General features: G+C 40.3%; 1 long non-coding RNA gene and 1 pseudogene across 1 annotated transcript; both read left to right on the plus strand.

Annotated features, from left to right (window-relative positions):
* Positions 1-624: 624 nt before the first annotated feature.
* Positions 625-3,152, plus strand: LOC122198463 (annotated as a pseudogene).
* A 484-nt stretch (positions 3,153-3,636) lies between these two features.
* On the plus strand, positions 3,637-18,162 carry LOC122227161. The gene is made up of 3 exons (XR_006205912.1): positions 3,637-6,002; positions 16,418-16,505; positions 17,244-18,162. It is a non-coding gene; the product is annotated as an uncharacterized LOC122227161 (long non-coding RNA).
* The last annotated feature ends 1,208 nt before the right edge of the window (positions 18,163-19,370 follow it).

The following is a 19,370-nucleotide window of genomic DNA, read 5'->3' on the forward strand; positions in this document are numbered from 1 at the left end:
AGAGTGAGCCATGCAGGTGTCCCTAAAGCAGTTTTTGAATTATTTTGCAGTACATGTATAATTAGTAGGGGTCATCGTTTAACCCACAAATTTGACCCCTTACTTCCTATTTTAAAAGAGACGTAATGTCACAAAGATGATTTATGGTGATGAGGGTAGTCATTGTTCCTAAGCTCCTTCATCTTGGAGTTGAAGCAGTGTTCTGACCCTTACTTCAAAGCTCCTATAGTTTTCCCAGCAGGGTTAGTAGAAGAAAATGTTATCTGGGTTTCTTGGCAAAACTTTTAGACCTAAGGTTTCATAGTTTTTTTTTAGTTTCCATCTGCAGACATGAAGATGCTCTCCACTCCTTGTCTCTTTGTTTCCCCTCTCGTCCTTGCCGGATCCCAGCTGGGGATAGTAGACAGTGGCACTTGTTTCTTACTATTGACATTAGAGGCGGTGTCTGTCCATTCAGGAGAGGACCTGTGGACTTAGAGGTAATTAAGTGGGGGATGATCCAATGCCAAAGCCAATAAGCATATTTTCTCTTCAGCTTTGACTCTAGTGTGCAAGACTCAGAATATCACCATTTACTTACCTGGTAGGATCTCCATTACGTGCTTGGCTTCAGAGGTGTCACACATGGGACGGACTCTATTGCTTGCTTACTTCTATGCCAGTGTACCCAGCTCCAGGTACAAATCACGTTTGGTGTAAAAGCACTTATGATAGTCTTGTTGCTCCTTGCCAGTGACTTGTTTGGATGAGCATATGAACCTGTTCTGGGAAATAATCTTTAGGTAATACACTAGGAAAATCCTATTGTTGTTGAAAACAGGGTGCTGTGATACTTATCTTAGACCTTGAGGAAAAATATTAAATACATACTAAGGATGGTGGAGCAGAAAATTTGAAGGAGCCTGCATCCTGATGACATCATTGAGCCACTGATTCAATGTTGGGATGGCTTTTCTCTGGTCTTTTTGTTAAGTAATGTCCCTGTGGCTTAAGCCCACCAGTCGGGTTTTCTGTTACTTGCAGCTAAGACTACTCCTAAGTGATAGAATATCCTAAAAGGGAATTGTATATTACATTTTGCTTTTCATAACTTAATTTCACGCTACAGAAGTTCTTACACTATAATTAAAAGTACAGTTTAGTTCTCGCCCGCGCCCCCCCCCCCCTGCCCCCTGCCCCCTTGCTGAGCCAGCCAGCCTGGCCTCTCCCCTGAGGCCAAACTTCTGCACTGTCCCCACTGCACGAGGGAGAGCGCTCAGTGAGACCTGGCTTTCTCCAGGTTCCCGCGGGATGCTTCCAGATGCCAGAAGTGGGTGGAGAATTGCAGGAGAGCAGACTTAGAAGATAAAACACCCGATTCACTAAATAGACATTACTGATTACGTGCCAAACACTTTGAGACCTCTATGATCTGTAGAACTGTGCATTTTGCAGAGGCATCGGCAAACTCAAGAATGATTGGGTTATTTTATTTGTCAAAATTAATTGAGGCAGATACTTGTGAAGTCATTGGGAGAGGCCTTACAGGACAGTTCTTTGAGATAATGCGATATCAACAATATTTGATCTTACCAGTCATTTGACCAGTCATTTCATAGTCATTTGTGTCTATCATAGTAGACAGAGAAAATGAATGAAAGAATTGAGTGAAGACTCAATTGGGTCCTGAGACTCTGATACAGAAAAAAATGGATGAAACTTCCGAACAGGAACAAAAACATAAAAAAATAAACAACAGCAATGCTCAGAACCCCAGTGCAGAAGAAGGGGGTAAAGACCAGGATGAAGACATTTTACCTTTAACCCTTGAAGAGAAAGAAAACAAAGAGTACTTCAAATCTTTATGTGAAATCTTGATTCTTGTAGGAAAACAAGACATACCTCTGGACAGACATGAAACTGATGAGCCCCCAGAGGGTCTCTTTACTTCTGGTAACTTTCAAGCACTGCTGGCATGTGGTGTAAATTCCGGAGAAGAGGTTCAAGAAAGCTCTTTGAGACAACAGCAGTTAACGCATTGTTCCGCTCGAAAACACAGCAGAGGCAGATGCTAGAGGTCTGTGAGAGCTGCGTTCGGGAGGAAACCCTCAGGGAAGTGAGAGACTCCCACTTCTTTCCATCATCACTGATGATGTAGTGGACATAGCAGAGGAAGAACACTTGCCTGTGTTGGTGAGCTTGGTTGAGGAGTCTCATAACCTGAGAGAGGACTCTATGGCCTTCGTGCCTCAGGAAGCTGATCCAGAAAGTTTGGCTGTGAAATTTCACACCGCGGTAATTGAGAAGTGGGGACTGAACGTGGAATGTTGTCATGGCCAGGCTTAACGCTGTGTCCAATGGATTTTCTTCCAAAATGGAAGTTGTTGCTTCTGGACTTTAGAGAAATATCCCCAAGCTGTCTACACACTTTGCTCTGCCTGTCCCTTAAATACATGGTTGGCAAAATCCGTGCCTGTTGTGGGAGTATCTGTTGTATTAGGAACAATTGAGGAAGTCCTTTCTTCCTTCCATCGAACTCTACAACTGCTTTTAGAGCTTGACAGTCTCATTTCTGTCCTCTTTCAGAGCAGTGAGGAAAAAGGTAAAGAAATGAGGGAAATTTGCCATTCTTAGTGGACTGGCAGGCATAATGGTTTTGAAATTTTAAAAGACCTCCTATAAGCACTTGTTTTATGGTATAGTTTAGACGGTATAGTGATACAAGCATTAGATGGAATAACTGTTTAGCTGGTTGAGCATTTGTACTCTGTAGCACAGTAACAGATTTTGATTTCATTGTTACCATTGTTGTTCTTAAAAATGTTCTTTTACAAGAGCCTTTGGGAAAAATCTCGAGGGCAAACCTCCAATGTCTTCTTTGCCGCCGGTAGCTTGGTTGCAGTGCTGTATTCACTAAATGAAATGATGGAAAATATTGAAGTTGATCATGAATTTTGGTCTGCTGAAGCCACAAATTTGGCAACTAAACTTGATATTCAGCTGAAACTCCCTGGGAAGTTCCTCAGAGCCCAGCAAGGTAATGTGGAATCGCAGCTAACCTCTGAGAGAGTTACTATAAAGTAACTCTACCTTACTATAAGAAACTCTAAATGTCCCAACAGTGGAACGCATTATTCAGGAACTGAAAGGTACATTCTCAGAACAGCACTTCAGAGCTCTTAAATGCTTATCTCTGGTACCCTCTGTCATGGGACAGCTCAAATTTAATACATCGGAGGGGCACCATGCTGGCATATACAGGAGTGACTTACCCAACCCCGACACACTGTCAGCTGAGCTGCTTTGTTGGAGAATCAGGTGGAAACAGAGGGAAAGATATGGAGCTTCCATCCACCATTTATGGAGCCCTGCATCTGCAAGACATCAAGTTTTTTCCTAATGTTTATGCATTGCCGAAAGTCCTATATATTCTTCCTGTGATGAAGGTTGAGAATGAATGCTATGAAAATGGGCAAAAGCATCTCAAAGCGTACCTGAGGAACATTTTGACAGATCAAATATCAAGTATCTTGGCTTTGCTTAACATAAATTTTGACATAAAACATGACCTGGATTTAATGGTGGACACCTATATCAAACTCTATACAACTAAGTCAGAGCTGCCTACAGATAACTCAGACACCATTGAAAATACCTAGGAGACTTTTAAAGTAGGCTCTCTCTTATGTTTGATATTTGGAAAAATCTGTAAGAAATTTGAAAACATCTTATGAAAAGCTGTCACATGTATGTAGGCCACTTAATCACTGAATATCTTGACCCGTCAACCTCTCATTGAGTCCATTAGTCACTGATGATCTGCCTACTTAAATGGCCCCTGTTGGAACTCTTATGCTTTGGAGACATAACTGTTCTTCCAGAAGATAGCATTGAAAGTGCCACATTACACTCCTGTGTGATCTCTGCAAATCGTGCTTTGGAATTGTTTTAGTGAGGTCATTTTAGTCACAACATTTATTATCACTGGATCCAGTTGTCAGGTATTGAGTTATCAGTTCTTGGAAGACATAGATTTTGAAGAGGTGTGGGAGAAAGGAATACAGTGTATAAAATGTTACAATGAAGCTCACAAGTGACCTGGAGTGTGAAGTTTGTTAAAAATCTGTAATGGACAGTTAAGAGAGTTACCAGACAGCCAGAGAGAGATACATATAGAGAGAATGGAAAACAGGTGAGCTTGCCAAGCAAGGATTTCAGTGTAGATTTTGTCTTTATCAAATGAACCTAAAGGAACAAGTTACAGTTACAGTTTGAATGGGCGAGCCTGCCATTGTTGGTGCACATTAGGTTGTTGCTGTTTGTAGTCCTTGTTGAGCCTACATCTTCATAAGCTTTTTATCAGGTGTTTGTTGAACACCTCTATTTCATGGTCAAGATCAGAGGCCATGGATACTGGCCATGGACAACTGATTTTTCTGTTTTCCTCTATCTTTTTCACGACTGTATCTACTGCCTCATCTTGATTTATAAGCAAAACCTGGAAAACCTACAAAAACAAGTGTTTTGTGGTGTATCTAGGAATAATACGGAAAATATTGCTGTTATTTTTGGTGAAGAAAATCAATTTTGTAGAGTTTATTTCAATAAAATGTGAATTTTACTTAAAAAAATAAAAGTACAGTTTGTTCACACAACAAATGGCATAATCTCATAACACAAAATCAATAGACAGGGCACTTGAATATTATGTTAAGAAAGTAGGCAAGAAATTAATTTAGCAAATACATAATGCATAAATGTGCCTTATTGGTTCAATGCCAATTATCTTTAATTCATAAAATTATCCAAGCTTAATTATCATCCTCCTATATCATATTGACATCAGTATTTATAATAGCAAATTTTTATATGCCGACATTTGTAGGTCAGTTGAAATATTGATGCATACATAAAGCAAGGCCATAAGTTGAATGTATTTAAAATAATATGGCACCGGTGCAAGCAGATGTGAGGGTTAATTCTGGAAAAGCAGGCCCCAAATTTAACAGATTACTTACAGTGCTAGTGTGGGTGACCCAGGGTATTTTTCCTTTCTCTGCCCAACTTTGCTCTGGTGAAGAGCCAGGGAATCAGAAAATACTTAGAGACCCTAGGATGATGAGCATTAGGAAAAAATGTGGGAGGATTGAATATGCCATTAATTAGATACTGGTATGTAAGTATTTGAACCTCCACTATATGTATATTTTCTCAAGGTCAGCTCACATATTACTTAGGAATGCCTGGCATCGGTACAGTAAATAGAACATCTAGGTCCCTGATGTTCAAGTGCTGAAACAACAGTTGTTCTTAGGCCAGCACATTCTCATCGTGCACAAAAGCAGACCCAAGTCTTTAAGGGATTATTAGAGGAAGGATATTATTTTCTCAGTGACTCAAAGCCAGCTGTGAGGGCCTTTAGTGCAGTTTATGCGTCTTCTGCCTCCCTCTCTTCCACCTCTGGCATGCCTACAATTGGATGAAGTGCTTTTCCTGCAATGGCAATCACTATGAAATCCATTAGCTGGAAACCAAAATGTTTCCCTAATTGTTTAAAGTCTCATTGCGAAAAGGAAGTTTCTATTGATTGCAGCATGAGGGGAAACAATCCCGAGTTCATCATTTTTTTCCCCTTTTTATAAACACAGCCAGATGAGATGGACATAGTCAAAATCATCAGATTTATTTCTCCAAAGATTCTCATTCACCCCTAGAAGTTTCTACTCTGGGTTTCTTTGTGCCCATGCTTTATTTTGTATTTGCAGACCGCTTTCTCTCCGTTTTCTTTTTGGCCTTGTCTTGTGTGCTGTACATCTTTGCCTTGTCTTCAGTTTTGTAATTAATTTACAATTATTTTTAATGGCGGTTCTTTTAAAAAATTGGTTGGCTGGACCGTACTCCTGGAATACGGCACTTCTTCTCTTTTGTTCAACAGACATTTCAGCTACTCTCAAGCACTCACTTTTAGCCATTGCCCAACCTTTGGAATCCTGATGATGCCTTTCTTTGGACGTGTCCCTTAGGTACGTATACCCAGTTCTTAGAACAGTGCCTGACACTTAATGGGTGACGCTTAATTCCTTCTTAATGAATGCAGAAATTCAAGTGTGATTTATTTATTTATTTTTTAATCTCACCAAAAACTCACTTTGACCGAATAAATGGACCCAAATTAAAAGAAAAAAAAATAAAACAGTCAGCATGAGGACTTGTACTGTGGTCACATAGCATCTTATTTGGTTTAGATTCTCAGCCTCTTTGACAAAGCTTTTCTTCTCTCCTCAATGAACCAGAGATGTTGGACAATTTCTGAGCAAAGAGAAAAAGATGTTGTTCACTTAGAAGTGCTTATAATCTGATTAACCTAAATCCCAGTAAATGTGACATTACCAGCCAAAATGCTTTATAACTTTGATATTTGTAAATGGGAGCTACAGACAAATCTCTCTAAACCGTTTTATATTCTGGTTGTATAGATTCTGGCTGTATTATTCCCATTGAACGAAATTTCATCTTCCATATAGAAAACTTAAAAGGCTGCTAGTCCAGAACGTTTCCATAGGGGTAATGAAAAGTATGGAATGGCTGAAGACTGGATTTAATTGTATACTTAGCAGGCTAGTATTTAATTTCTCCTGAGATCATTAATTATATAGCTTATCACATTGAGAGAAATTGCCGTCTTTGATAATATAAAATTGAATTTCATTTGATAATCACGATGAAGTACAGACTATCAAGTATGCACTCCTTTTCCATGGTGTTGACATTCAGGTATCGTCAGTTTTCTTAGTGCTTTAAATTATATGGTGGAGTGGCTGCCAAAATACTTGAAAGGAGAATAAATAGATTTACTGATTCAAATTTGGCAGTAATTTTGCAGGAATGAGGATAGGCCGTTACAACATTCTAATCACAAAACTCCAAAGGGTTTTCAGTGTAATCTTTATGTTTTAAGTACTGTTTAGTTGTTGGACTAAGATACCATGTGCTCCTGTAATTGTCTTTGAGCTTTGTGCACTGGGTAATCCTTTGGCATGATCGATCCAGAGGGATGAAGAGGGATGAATTAGCTATCTTTTTAGCTATTTCCCAGAAACAATCCCTAGAAACTAGAGGAAAAGTTTTCTAAAGGACTGGTGATAGGTAGTGTGGTCCCACCGAGTGGCTATAGTTCCAAAGTTGGTACCTTAAATGACACGTGTGTTCTATTTCCTTGGTGTTAGCTATGAGAATTACTATACAGAGTTTTCAGACTTGGGACGTTGGGAGCAAACAGAACAAAATGGAGAGCCACTTCCTTCGCTTTATTAGATCCGAGTTTTCTGAGGCTGTAGAAATGTATCTTTTTGTTAAATTTGTTTAATTATGCTCTGTCTTTGTTTGTACTGCCTACCCATTGCGTGGCAATTTCCTTAAGGTCAAAGACTGTCTCAATCCATATAACCCATAGCAGAAAACCAGAAGGCTTACCAGGTTCTTACCTGATGTTTTACTGGATAGGCTGTTATTTTAACTTTCAGTTTGGTAAGTCAAAGGTAAAAAAACTAGATGGCAGTGGATTTTAAAGGTGGATTTTAAAATATTATCAATATTTTCTTCTCAATGGTCCTAGGACAGAGACAGGATTTGGGGCTGACCATTTCTGTGTCCTGGGAGGGATTCTTTTGTGGGCACGCTGAGTCATGCAGGTGTGAATCAAGTCAAACTAAGTCGCATGTATTGATTACTTATTATGTGCGGCACTTTTCTAAATGGTAGTAACTCATTTAAGCCTCATAACAACCCTGTGATATAGGTACTAAATACTAACTTCATTCTATGAATGAGGAAACTGAGGTACAAGTCATACAGTGTGAGGGGTAGACCTGGGATTTGGGACCAGGAAGTCAGGCTGCAGAGCATATATTTAGAGACTGTCACAACTACTTCCTTATATGTCTTGGAATGGTTCCCAACAGTGCCAAAGGAATCCAAAAGCACTTATTTCAGACAAGGATTTTGAATGTTATGTTTTCTAATGTAAAAAGCCATCCTATGGAAGAAGCCATATCTCTTCAGAACCTCTATGTATGTAATGTATGGATGTATGTATGTATGTATCTATGTAATCTACTTACTGTGGTAGGCAGAATAGTGCCCACCCACAGATGTTTATGCCCTAATCTTGAAGGCTGTGGATATGTTATGTTACATGGCAAGGGTGAATTAAGGTTGCAGGTGGAATCAAGATTTCTAATGCGCTGACCTTAAAATTCGGAGATTATCGTGAGTTATTTGGGAGGACCCAGTGTGAAAGTGGAATTGGGAGTCAGAAGGGCATTAGAATCATAAAATAGGAGAAAGATTTGACCAGCCATTGCAGTCTTTACAGATGGAAAGAACCACAAGCCTAGAATTGTGACTACCTTCTAGAAGCTGTAAAAGACAAAGAAATGGATCCTTCTTCTATAACCTCAAGAAAGAATTGCAGCCCTGCTACATTTTGATTTTAGCTCTGTGAGACCCATGCCAGACTTCTGACCTCCAGGACTATAAGAAAATAAATTTGTGTTGTTTTAAGACATGAAGTTTGTGGTAATTTTTTATATTGGCAATAGGAAAGTAATATACTTACTTATTTACCATAAGTGAGGAATTGGTAATTTCTTTGGTGGGTTGGGAGATAGGGCTTGGGGGTTTTTGTTAATGATAGGAGACAAAAAAAAAATCTAAGAATCTCTAGGTCAACTAAGAGCTGACCTCAGAATTTTTTATTCAAAAGTTAATTATAAATTTACTAAGATTAGGTCAGTATTGTGCAATATTTATGATTTTTCTGAATTCTCAACACATGAACATCGTTCAAGATTGAAAAAGCGTAGAAGAACATAAAATGGTAAGCATGTATTTGCTTTTCAAAATTTGCTTCTTCAGGATCCCAGGACAGAAACAGGATTTTGCGTTGTTTTTGTCTCATCACCTAGGATTTTACCTTATCGCTAAGCTACCTACCTTCTCTCCTCAGAGGCATCATGAACATCAGTTTCTTCTAGAAATATTTCATGTCTCTATGAGCATATATTTATGTATAGTCTTTTTCTCTTAAATAACAGTAACATACTGTTATTTGGCCTTTGCATTTATTTCTATCTTAAATTCAGAAAAAAAAATTTATGATAATTAAAAATAAGCAAAACAGAATGTTAATGAAGTTGGTGGGAGGGGAACTGTGCATGATTTTCCACATTTCTGTATTCCATGAGTTGAAATATATCCAGGAGAGGCAATAGTGAAGGGTATATTATGGCTTATGTAAAACAGGTACTCAAAATGTTATATGATGAACTAATGAATACGTATGAGATGACTGGGTAGCCAAGCTAAGATTTCATTCGCAGGCTTCTTGCAGAAATTCCTGGGGAAGAGAACATGAATACCCAGGATATAAGTTCTGACTGAAACGTGACTCTTCTGTCTTAGGGTTTAGATCTTTGAAACCTGAATGGCAATGGTAGAAGGTGAGGGCAAAAGCAACCTGTCATTTCAAAGCTGCAAGTGTATCTGCATGATCTGGAGACTCGAACACACCTTCAGCAGAAAGAGTTCTTTAGTTAGGGAAACTACAGGACTGGGGTAGTTGGTTTTATAATTACAGAGTTTTGCTCATAATTAGAGAAGTGTATGTTTGACAGCCATAGCTCTCAGTAGCTAAACTGCTCTACATCACATTGTTGGAAGGTGTTTATGTTCTAGTCAGAGCTGGATCTCTGAAGACACCATGCCCTTTAGGTAATTTCTAAATTTACTGATACAGAAATAGTTACTTACTCTTGTGAAAATATTTTGTGTGTACTCATTTTTTCCAAGTGAAGTTAGTAGCTGAGCTTTGGAAAGGTTGGAGATGGCAAGATGACACCCTACCCAGCATCTTGGATTGGCTTAGATGAATGATGGATTTTGTAGGGCTCTGGATATAGCATATTGCTTCCAGCTCCAAGTGATATTGTACAGCCTAAGAGTGGGTGGAGGGCTTTTCATCTCACCTATGGCACAGAGCCCAGGAGCTTTCTGGCATCAAAGGACTACAGACCGCATCTTTGGCATGGGCATTCGCATTCTCACAGTGGGCATCATCTGCAGTGGCAGCTAGGGAGTCCTTCAAGAAGCTCTGTAAGCATAGTTACACAAACTCATACACATCATCATACATATGTGTAGGATTCTTCATATTTTGTATAAACCAAAGTGTACTAGACATAACATTTTGCTCACTTGTACATTGTTTATATTAAAAGAAGGAATTGTCAGGGTGCCTGGGTGGCTCAGTCAGCTAAGCATCCGACTTGATTTCAGCTCAGGTCATGATCTCACAGTTTGTGGGATCGAGCCCCACGTCAGGCTCTGCACTGACAGCATGGAGCCTGCTTGGGATTCTCTCTCTTCTCTCTTGGCCCCTCCCCCACTCACCCTCTTTCTCTCTCTCTCAAAATAAATTAAAAAACTTAAAAAAAAAAGAAGGAATTGTCAGCCAAAAAACCCCAAGGATTTGAAAGTTGATAATGATTAAAAATGTCAGTAACTCAAATTGTTTGAACAATCACTTTGTGCCGGGTACTATGTGCTTTATGTGTATTTGCTCATTAATCTGTATAGTTGCTCAGCAGAGGTTCATAGATACCTCACAGAGTAAGGAGCTTCCTGGCTGTAGATGTATTTAAGCAGATATTGGTGACCATTTGCTCCAAATATAATAGAGAAGGTTCCTCCTTTGGGGGTAAGTCAGAAGAGGTGATTGCTAGACCCTTTCCAAGTGTCAGTGCTTAGGACTTCACCAGTTAATGATTGAATGCAGGGTGGGGTTATTTGGAGTGTTCAATAGTGTTTGCCAAGGACCAATGAAGACTTGAGTTTCTCTCTTGCCTCTGGGTAATGATTGGTCCAGGTTAGAGGTGATGAGGGCAGTCCCTGCATGCTGCTCTCATTGAACTGAATCCAGTGCAGGGTGGCTCGCTCTGTCTTCTAGACTGAGTGCGTGCCCTTGATTAAATCAGGTCATAGAGCAAATTGGAGGTCTGTAGAGGAGAAGCTGTCTTATATTTTCTACGACCTCTGAGGCTTCTTCAAGTAACAGATACGCATCCAGACTTTTATCCTTTACGTCAGCTTCATCGCTGAGCTACAAGGATGGCTTAAAATGGCAAGTTTAGGTCATCCGACTACTCAATTGGTGCTTTCTGAAAAACAGTTCTATCAGAGGAGTAGGCTATTAATTGCTTCATTAATCCATCAGTGATTTCTTTGTCAGGAACCATCCTAAATGCTTGAAAAATAACTTCCTCTTTGGACGGATAATCACATAAAGAAACAGCCGGGTGCTATGTTAGCGCTGCAATGGAGGTGGGGGCAGATGTGGTAACATCAAGGAGGAATGACGTTTAGTGACCGAGGTGTCACGGTGGCAGTCATGCCTCAGCTGGGATGTGAAGGATGAATAGGATTTCACCAGGCAAAGAAGAGAAAGAAGATAATTCTGTTCGGGGAGGTGATAGCTCTGTGGCTTGAAGCTCTGAGAGAGAAGGGCATGCTGCCGCCAGGGGGATGGTCACAGCTTCAGCAACGTGGGGGTGGGGAAGGTGGGGGGTGTTCATGCTGGAACAGTGTGTGACACTGTGTGCTAGTAGAGTGAGAGGTGAAGCTGTGTAACTGAAAAGCTGGACGTCGAGAAAGAAGGAGCCTACATAAAAGCCAGGCAGAGAATTAAAACAAAACAAAACAAAACAAACAAAAAACCCCCACATGTTAAAAAAAATACATCTTGACTCATAATTTTATTTTTTACTTTATAAGTTTTTATTTAAATTCCAGTAGTTCACATATGGTGAATATTAATTTCAGGTGTACAATTTAAGTGATTCAACACTTGCATACAACGCCCAGTGCTCATCACGAGTGCACTCTTTAATCGTCATCACTGGGGCCGCCTGGGTGGCTCAGTCGGTAAAGCGTCTGACTTTGGCTCAGGACATGATCTCAGGGTTCAGGAGTTTGAGCCCCGCATTGGACTCTGTGCTGGCTCAGAGCCTGGAACCTGCTTTGGATTCTGTGTCTCCTTCTGTCACTGCCCCTCCCCTACTCATGCCTTCTCTCTCTCTCTCTCTCTCTCTCTCTCTCTCTCTCTCTCAAAAATTAATTAAATTCTCTCTCATTCTCAAAAAAACATTAAAAAAAATTAATTGTCATCACCTATTTTACCCATATCCTCACCCACCTTCCCTCTGGCAACCATTAGTTTGTTCTCTATAGTTAACAGTCTGTTTCTTGAGGGGCGCCTGGGTGGCTCAGTTGGTTGCATCTGACTCTTGATTTTGGCTCAGGTCATGATCTCACAGTTGGTGGGTTCGAGCCCTACATCAGGCTCTGCACTGACAGTGCGGTGCAGAACCTACGTGGGGTTCTCTCTCCCTCTCTCTCTGTTCCTCCCTCCCCGCCCCCCCCCCCCCGCCCTTGTGCTCTCTCTCTCAAAACAAATAAACTTTTTTTTTTTTTAAAGAGTCTGTTTCTCAGTTTGACCCATAATTTTAAATGATAGACCAGGGTTATTGACTTTAGGCATTCCCAGGGGTAAGTAAAGATGGGCCGCAACAGTTGCCTAGAAAATTGACGTTTGAAAAAATTGTTTTAATGTTTATTTATTTTTGAGAGACAGACAGACAGACAGACAGAGTGTGAGCTGGGGAGGGGCAGAGAGAGAGGGAGACACAGAATCCGAAGTAGGCTCCAAGCTCTGAGTTGTCAGCACAGAGCCCAATGCAGGGTTTGAACTCACGAACCGTGAGACCACGACCTGAGCTAAATTCTGACACTTAACTGAGCCACCCAGGCACCCCGAAAATTGACAGTTTTGTGTGAACAAGTTAGGAGCCCAGCTCAGAATGTGAACTGGAACCCCCAGACATCTGAAACAGCAAGCAATTTTTGCACCTGCAAACCAAATTTCAGTCTTCACATACAGGCAATGAAAAGGAGATTTTTTATATATTTATTTATTTATTTTTGTTAGCCACATCTGCACACACAAGATAGTGATTTCCATCTGTGGTGTTACTTTAAATGAAAATGGAGCTTCCTGCTCAGAGCTCAGAGGTGTGCTTTTGGTGAGCGTCATCTGCCATGCTCTGTGACATCTCACTCACAGAGACTAACCCAGGCTCTGTCAGTGTCTGTGAGTGGTCCAAGCATTTCATTCCCATGCCAGATGGTGAGCACCTTCAGGAGAAGGATCACGTCTTAGGGTTCTCTGTAGCTTGAATACATTTGCCTTACATGTTAACTGAATGGCTGAATGAATTCTATTCACAGGCCATCCCGGAGAACCTATGAATAGTCTGATCTTCGGTTTTGCCACTGACCAGAACCACCCTCCTTGTCCAGGCTGACATTGACAGGCCCTAATTTTGCCTCTGTGACCTGTTTTTTTTTTAATGTTTATTTATTTTTGAGAGAGAGACAGAACACAAGCAGGGGAGGGACAGAGAGAGAGAGAGAGAGGGAGACACAGAATCCGAAGCAGGCTCCAAGCTCTGAGCTGTCAGCACAGAGCCCAATGCAGGGCTCAAACCCACAAACCACGAGATCATGACCTAAGCTGAAGTCAGATGCTTAACTGACTGAGCCACCTCTGTGGCCCATCAAAAAAAAAAAAATTCACCTAGAGACTAATGTTCAAAGTTCCCTTGTTTCAAGCCATGGAACAGTAGTCATTTGATTAAAAAGCCAGTGGTTAATTAAAGTGCTAAAGACTTTCTTTGGGAGGGCTCATCTCCTTTGTAGACCTCTGTAGGGTCCTCCTATCTCTTTCCTGAAGAGCACCCTTTACCTCACCCTTCTCTAGTAGAATCTGCAAACTTTGCATCCCATCTAATTTTACCCATCTCTTTGTCCATTCCCTTAGGGTCTTGCTCTCTGAAGTTGGCTAATGGCTAAAGTCATCTGTGCCCAGCACTAGAGTCTGGAAGTTCATCTTGAATTTTGTTAGGGACTTGGCGGAAACAGGGAATTGACTCAAAAGAAAGAGAGAACGTTCTGGGACTTTTGACCTTTCTCAGATCAAGTACCCATCCGGACCTGGATTCAGAGGCAGCTCAGAGTAACTCAAACTCTCTTTAGGTGCCTCAAGTGAGAAATAGCCAGATGGTGAGCAATTCTCTGAAACCAGATAGAAATTGAGAACAGTGAAATGATTCTTTCTCCTCCCACTACTGGCTGGGAGTTTATTTAAACACACACACACACACACACACACACACACACACACCCACACACACACACGTAAGAGCAGGAGACTAATTGTGAATGAAATAAAGAACATCAAAAGAATCTTCCTAATTAGCTTAAATACTGATTGTTACCATTAGAAAATGAGTCAGCCTAAAAACACATGTAATTGCAGTCTTCCTGTGTTGTGGGAAGCCTAGAGACCGAAGGACTACATTATTAGCAGGAAAGGACAGGCCATGGTGACATCCATCATAAAGAAGAGATGGTTTTTCCAGCACTGACTGTGGCATGTGACATTTGCTTGACTGAATGCAAAGCATTTGATGCCCAGAAGGCTGGTAGTCGTCCCTACACAGCCAGTACATGAGTGGCAAGCACATATTACCACTCCTGCTTGGCAAATGGGAAACCGAGGAACTGGAAATTGTAATAACTAGAATTGAAGTGAATCATCAAAGTTTAGGGCAAAGTTGTGAGAGAGACTTTGGTGCCCTATTTCTCTTGCTGTGCTCTTTTCCCTCCCTTCTCAATGCTTCTTTCTTATTGCACAGTTCTCCTATTTAAATATTTCTTGGAGGTGAGCCTGGGTGGCTTAGTCTGTTAAGCATCCAATTCAGCTCAGGTCATGATCTCATGGTTCTTGAGTTCGAGCCCTGCGTTGAGCCCTGTGCTGACATTTCAGAGCCTGGAGCCTGCTTCAGATTCTGTGTCTCCCTCTCTCTCTCTACCCCTCCCCTGTTCACGCTCTCTCTCTCTCTCTCTAAAATAAACATAATTTTTTTTTAATTTTCCTTGGAGAAACTGTGTGCTTTTTATACCTCTGTGTGAATGTTAATCATCATCCCCGTTGGAGAGGGCACTTGACTATTAACTCTTATCCCTAATAATGATACAAAACTTTTTGAAGGGGCCCTCCTAAACCCTAAATTCATAAAGAAATTACAAGCATCCATAATTAGCATGAATCTGGTAGAAGAGGAAGGTAGAAGAAACAAACTCTTTCCTGGTGCCCCTGACATCCTATCGCAGACCTGCCCTGTGTAAGGTGAGATATCTAGGAACAGGTGGAGTAGCAGAGAACAATTGAATTTCTTCTGATGATGCAAGTGTGAATGGCTGACTTGCTACGTTAACGAAAAGAGTATGTATTATGAGAAATTACTTGAGAAGTATGTGATGCCCAGATTGGGGATTATTGATTAGTAGAATTGTCTTAGTTCAATCAAAATACAATAAACAAAACCAATTTGTATGTCATTGCTTCTTCAAATATTTCTAATTATATGGCCCTGGGTAGGTATTTTAATCTTAGTAGTGCTGTGAACTTTTGGGCAGTCTTGTGAAGTCTATGGGCCCCTTTATAGAGTAGTACTTTTTTTTTTTTTTTTTTGAGAGGGCGAGAGAGAGTGTGCACCTGAGCAGAAGGGAGAAGGGCAGAGAGAAAGGGAGAGGGAGAGGATCTTAAGCAGGCTCCATGCCTAGTGTGGAGCTGGTTGCCAAACTCCATCTCATGATCGTGAGATATGACCTGAGCCAAAATCCAGAGATGGATGCTTAACTAACTGAGCCACCCAGGCACCCTGAAAATAGCATTTTTAATACATAAAATCAAACACTTAAAAAACTTCAAAGAAAACCAATACTACTGGAAGACATTAATCAAAATTTTTGAAAATTTGTGATATATGCTTTAGTAATGAATTAAAAACAAGATCTAGTGCACAGACATAATGGTTTCATAACTTCATAGTAGTGATGAATACAAATAATATTTTAAGATACCTACAACAACTATACTGTGATATTAAAATATTTGAGGTTTCTTTGGAGGTGAAGTCACAAATACCTGAATACCTGTGGCTATTAGTGACTACTGGTCCATATTTATAATGGAATGAAATGCTATATTTAATTCAAGGTTGATAAAAGGTTTGCAGTAGACTTCTTGGCTTGACAGTCTATCTACCTCTTTGAGCTGTGGGTGGTGTTGGAGGGAGAACATGGCCTTTGAATCTCAGCTCTGAGTTCAAGTCTCCATGAAGACTTTACTTCCAGCATGTCTCAGCTATTTTAGTTAACCTTTTGGAATTTAGTTTGCTTTGATTACAATGGGAAAATAGTGAATTCTGCATGAAGTTATTGAGCAGACTAAATGATATAATGTATATTTAACATCTAGCACAATGCCTGTCATGAAGAGGGAGCTCAGCAAGTAACAACTCCGTCTGGACACCTTTTCCCCCACAGCCGAAGGAAAAGCGAAGTAGGTAAGATATTTGTAAAGATAAGTCTCTCACTAACATCCTAGTCCTGGATAATTTGCTGTCTGAGACAGGGTACATACAGTCTTTTAGTTTCAAGAGAATTTGGGAAGGAAGATACTCTGGAAAATATATTCCATTTTATGCATCTCTAAGCCAAGCCATAAATGTAGCTGTCTAAAATTTCAAGTCTGTAAAATTCAAACAAGTTTTCAGGAGTTAATTGTTAAAAGGTAATTAAAATTCCAGTGAAATAAGATACCATTTTAGGATTGGGAATGCTGGCTTCTCTGTTTTATGATGATATTAAGGTTTTGGTAGAGTCCTCATCTTGTCCCATGCGGAACCAAGAGAGGGCTGTCCTACCACTGAGTTCTGCAGGATCCATGTGGAAGAGGAGGACAAAACCCTGGTCTGCTCAGGAACCTGAGCTGCTCCCTCAAGCCATAGGTCAGACACAAAGCAGCTAATGGACGCAGTGGCCGATTTCAGGTGCTTTGTGGACATCCCTAAACTGAGTTGATCCACAAGGTATTTCCTGAGTAAAAACTTCTTGAATTTTAGCTTCTTAAGCAGTCAAGAAGTTATTGGATTTTTGGAATTTTTATTGTTACGTATTCCAGATATCTTAGAATCTACAAACATTTATTTGAATTTTAAACTTAAAAAAAATTGAACTTATTGTGTGGTATATAAGGCATAAATATTCAATTTAATGAAACTTATTTAAATTTTTGTTTTCAGATTTGGGAAGCTACAATCAAGGTCATTCGGGAAGTAGGACTCAGTGTATTAGCATTACCTATGGGTGTCCACATAGAGATTTATAGACACAGGAAAGGCTAGATAATGAGAATGCCCTGTAAAGAGGCACCACGTTTCACCAGGGAGAAATGCATCCAAGTTACCTCACAAATGTTAAGAAATATGCCTACTTAATTGTATGGTGCATTTTCCATGGTCTTTGCTTTATTCATTTCATGTGCATTTTGATTAAAAATTTTGCATTTTATTATCTCTTATGTTTTTCAATAAATACAAACCAGGACTGCTTTTTTTTCCCTCTTTTTTTCATTCTTCTCAGAGGTGTGGTGAGCATCGAGTAAGATAATAATTTTGCAATGCTTATGTCTTGTCCATTTGGGCTGCTGTAACAAAATGCCACACACTGAGTAGCTTATGGATAACAGAAACTCATGTCTCACAGTTCTAGAGGATGGCAGTCCAAAATCACGGTGCCAGTGTGTCGGGTGAGGGTTCGCTTTCAGGTTATAACTTCTTATATCCTCTAGTGGCAGAAGGGGTTCCTGGAGCCTTTGTTATAAGGCACTAATCACCTTCCAAAGGCTCTACCTCCTAATACCATCACCTTTGGGGGTAAGAATTCGACATATGAATTTTGGGAGGACACACTCTGTGATACTGTGATTTATAAGAAATACATAGTTGGCCGTTTAGATGCCCAAAATATACAGTAGTTCCCCCTTTCTGCAGTTTCGTTTTCTGCAGTTCATTACCTGAGGTCAACCTCGGTCCAGAAGCAGGTGATCCCCCTTCTGACGTTATCAGAAGGTCAACGGGAGCCTAAGGCTACATCACAATGCCTACATCCTTCACCTCACCTCATCATGTAGGCATTTTATCATCTCACATCATCCCAAGAATAAGGGTGAGTACAGTACAATAAGAAATTTTGAGAGAGAGAAACCACATTCATGTAACTTTTATCAGAGTATATTGTTATAATTGTTCTATTTTATTGTTGTTGCTAATCTCTTTGTGTGCCTATTGTATAAATTAAGCTTTATCATAGATATGTATATATAAGAAAAAACATAGTATATATAGGATTCTGTACTATCTGCAGTTTTAGGCATCCACTAGGGGTCTTGGAATGTATCCCCTCGAATAAAAGAGGACCACTGTATCTCTCATATATATTTAGTCTTTCTCCGCAGTCCCTGGCTCACAGTTCCCCAAACCCTTGGAATTTCCTAAGTGTTGAGAATGACAAAGGTGTCTTATGTCATGTTAATGAGACGACCTCTGGAAAGCACCTAAGGCTGGGGGGTGCTTTCCAGGAGAACCAACCTTAGGATCCGGTTGGGACTCTCAGGCAACTCCCCAACCTCTGGGGAGGGGAGAAGCCCTGGAGGTTGAATTCATCATCAAAGGCCAATGATTTGATCAACCATGCCTATATATTGAAGCCTTCAGGAAAACCACAAGGACAGGGTTTGGAGAGCTTCTGGGTTGGTGAATGCATGCAAGTGCTGGAAGAATGGTGTCTTGGATAGAGCATGGGAGCTCTTTCCCCAAGCCTTGTCCCGTGCAGCTCTTCCGTCTGGTTGTTCTTCAGTTATATCTTCTTATGATAAACAGGAAATCTAGTAAGTAAAATGTTTTTCCGAGTCTGTGAGCTGCTCTAGCAAATATTTCCAACCCAAGGGAGGGAGACTTGGGAACCTGTAATTTACAGCTGGTTGGTCAGAAGTACAGAGAACAGCCTCAGCTTGCAACTGGCATCTGAAGTTGAGGGTGGCACTCTTGAAGGACTGAACTCTTAACTTGTAGAACCTAATGCTGTCTCTGGCTAGATGGTGTCAGAGAACACCGATGGTGTCCAAGAATTGTTTGTTGGTGTGAAGGGAATCCCCCTCACACACATTGAAATTGAGTCCAAGAATCCCAAAAGACACTCAGACATAGCAACTTAATAAACAGAATTATCTGATTGCTATTGACATTATGTTATAAATAGGTGTTCTCTCTTAAGAAGATGGCTTATTTAAAAAAAAAAGATGAATTATTTTATTACATGATTATCCAGCTATGGCATTCAAATTGGTGTTGCTTTGAATGATTCTATAA

The sequence above is a fragment of the Panthera leo genome, chromosome A1 (assembly GCF_018350215.1).
Source record: "Panthera leo isolate Ple1 chromosome A1, P.leo_Ple1_pat1.1, whole genome shotgun sequence".
Classification (NCBI taxonomy): Eukaryota; Metazoa; Chordata; class Mammalia; order Carnivora; family Felidae; genus Panthera; species Panthera leo.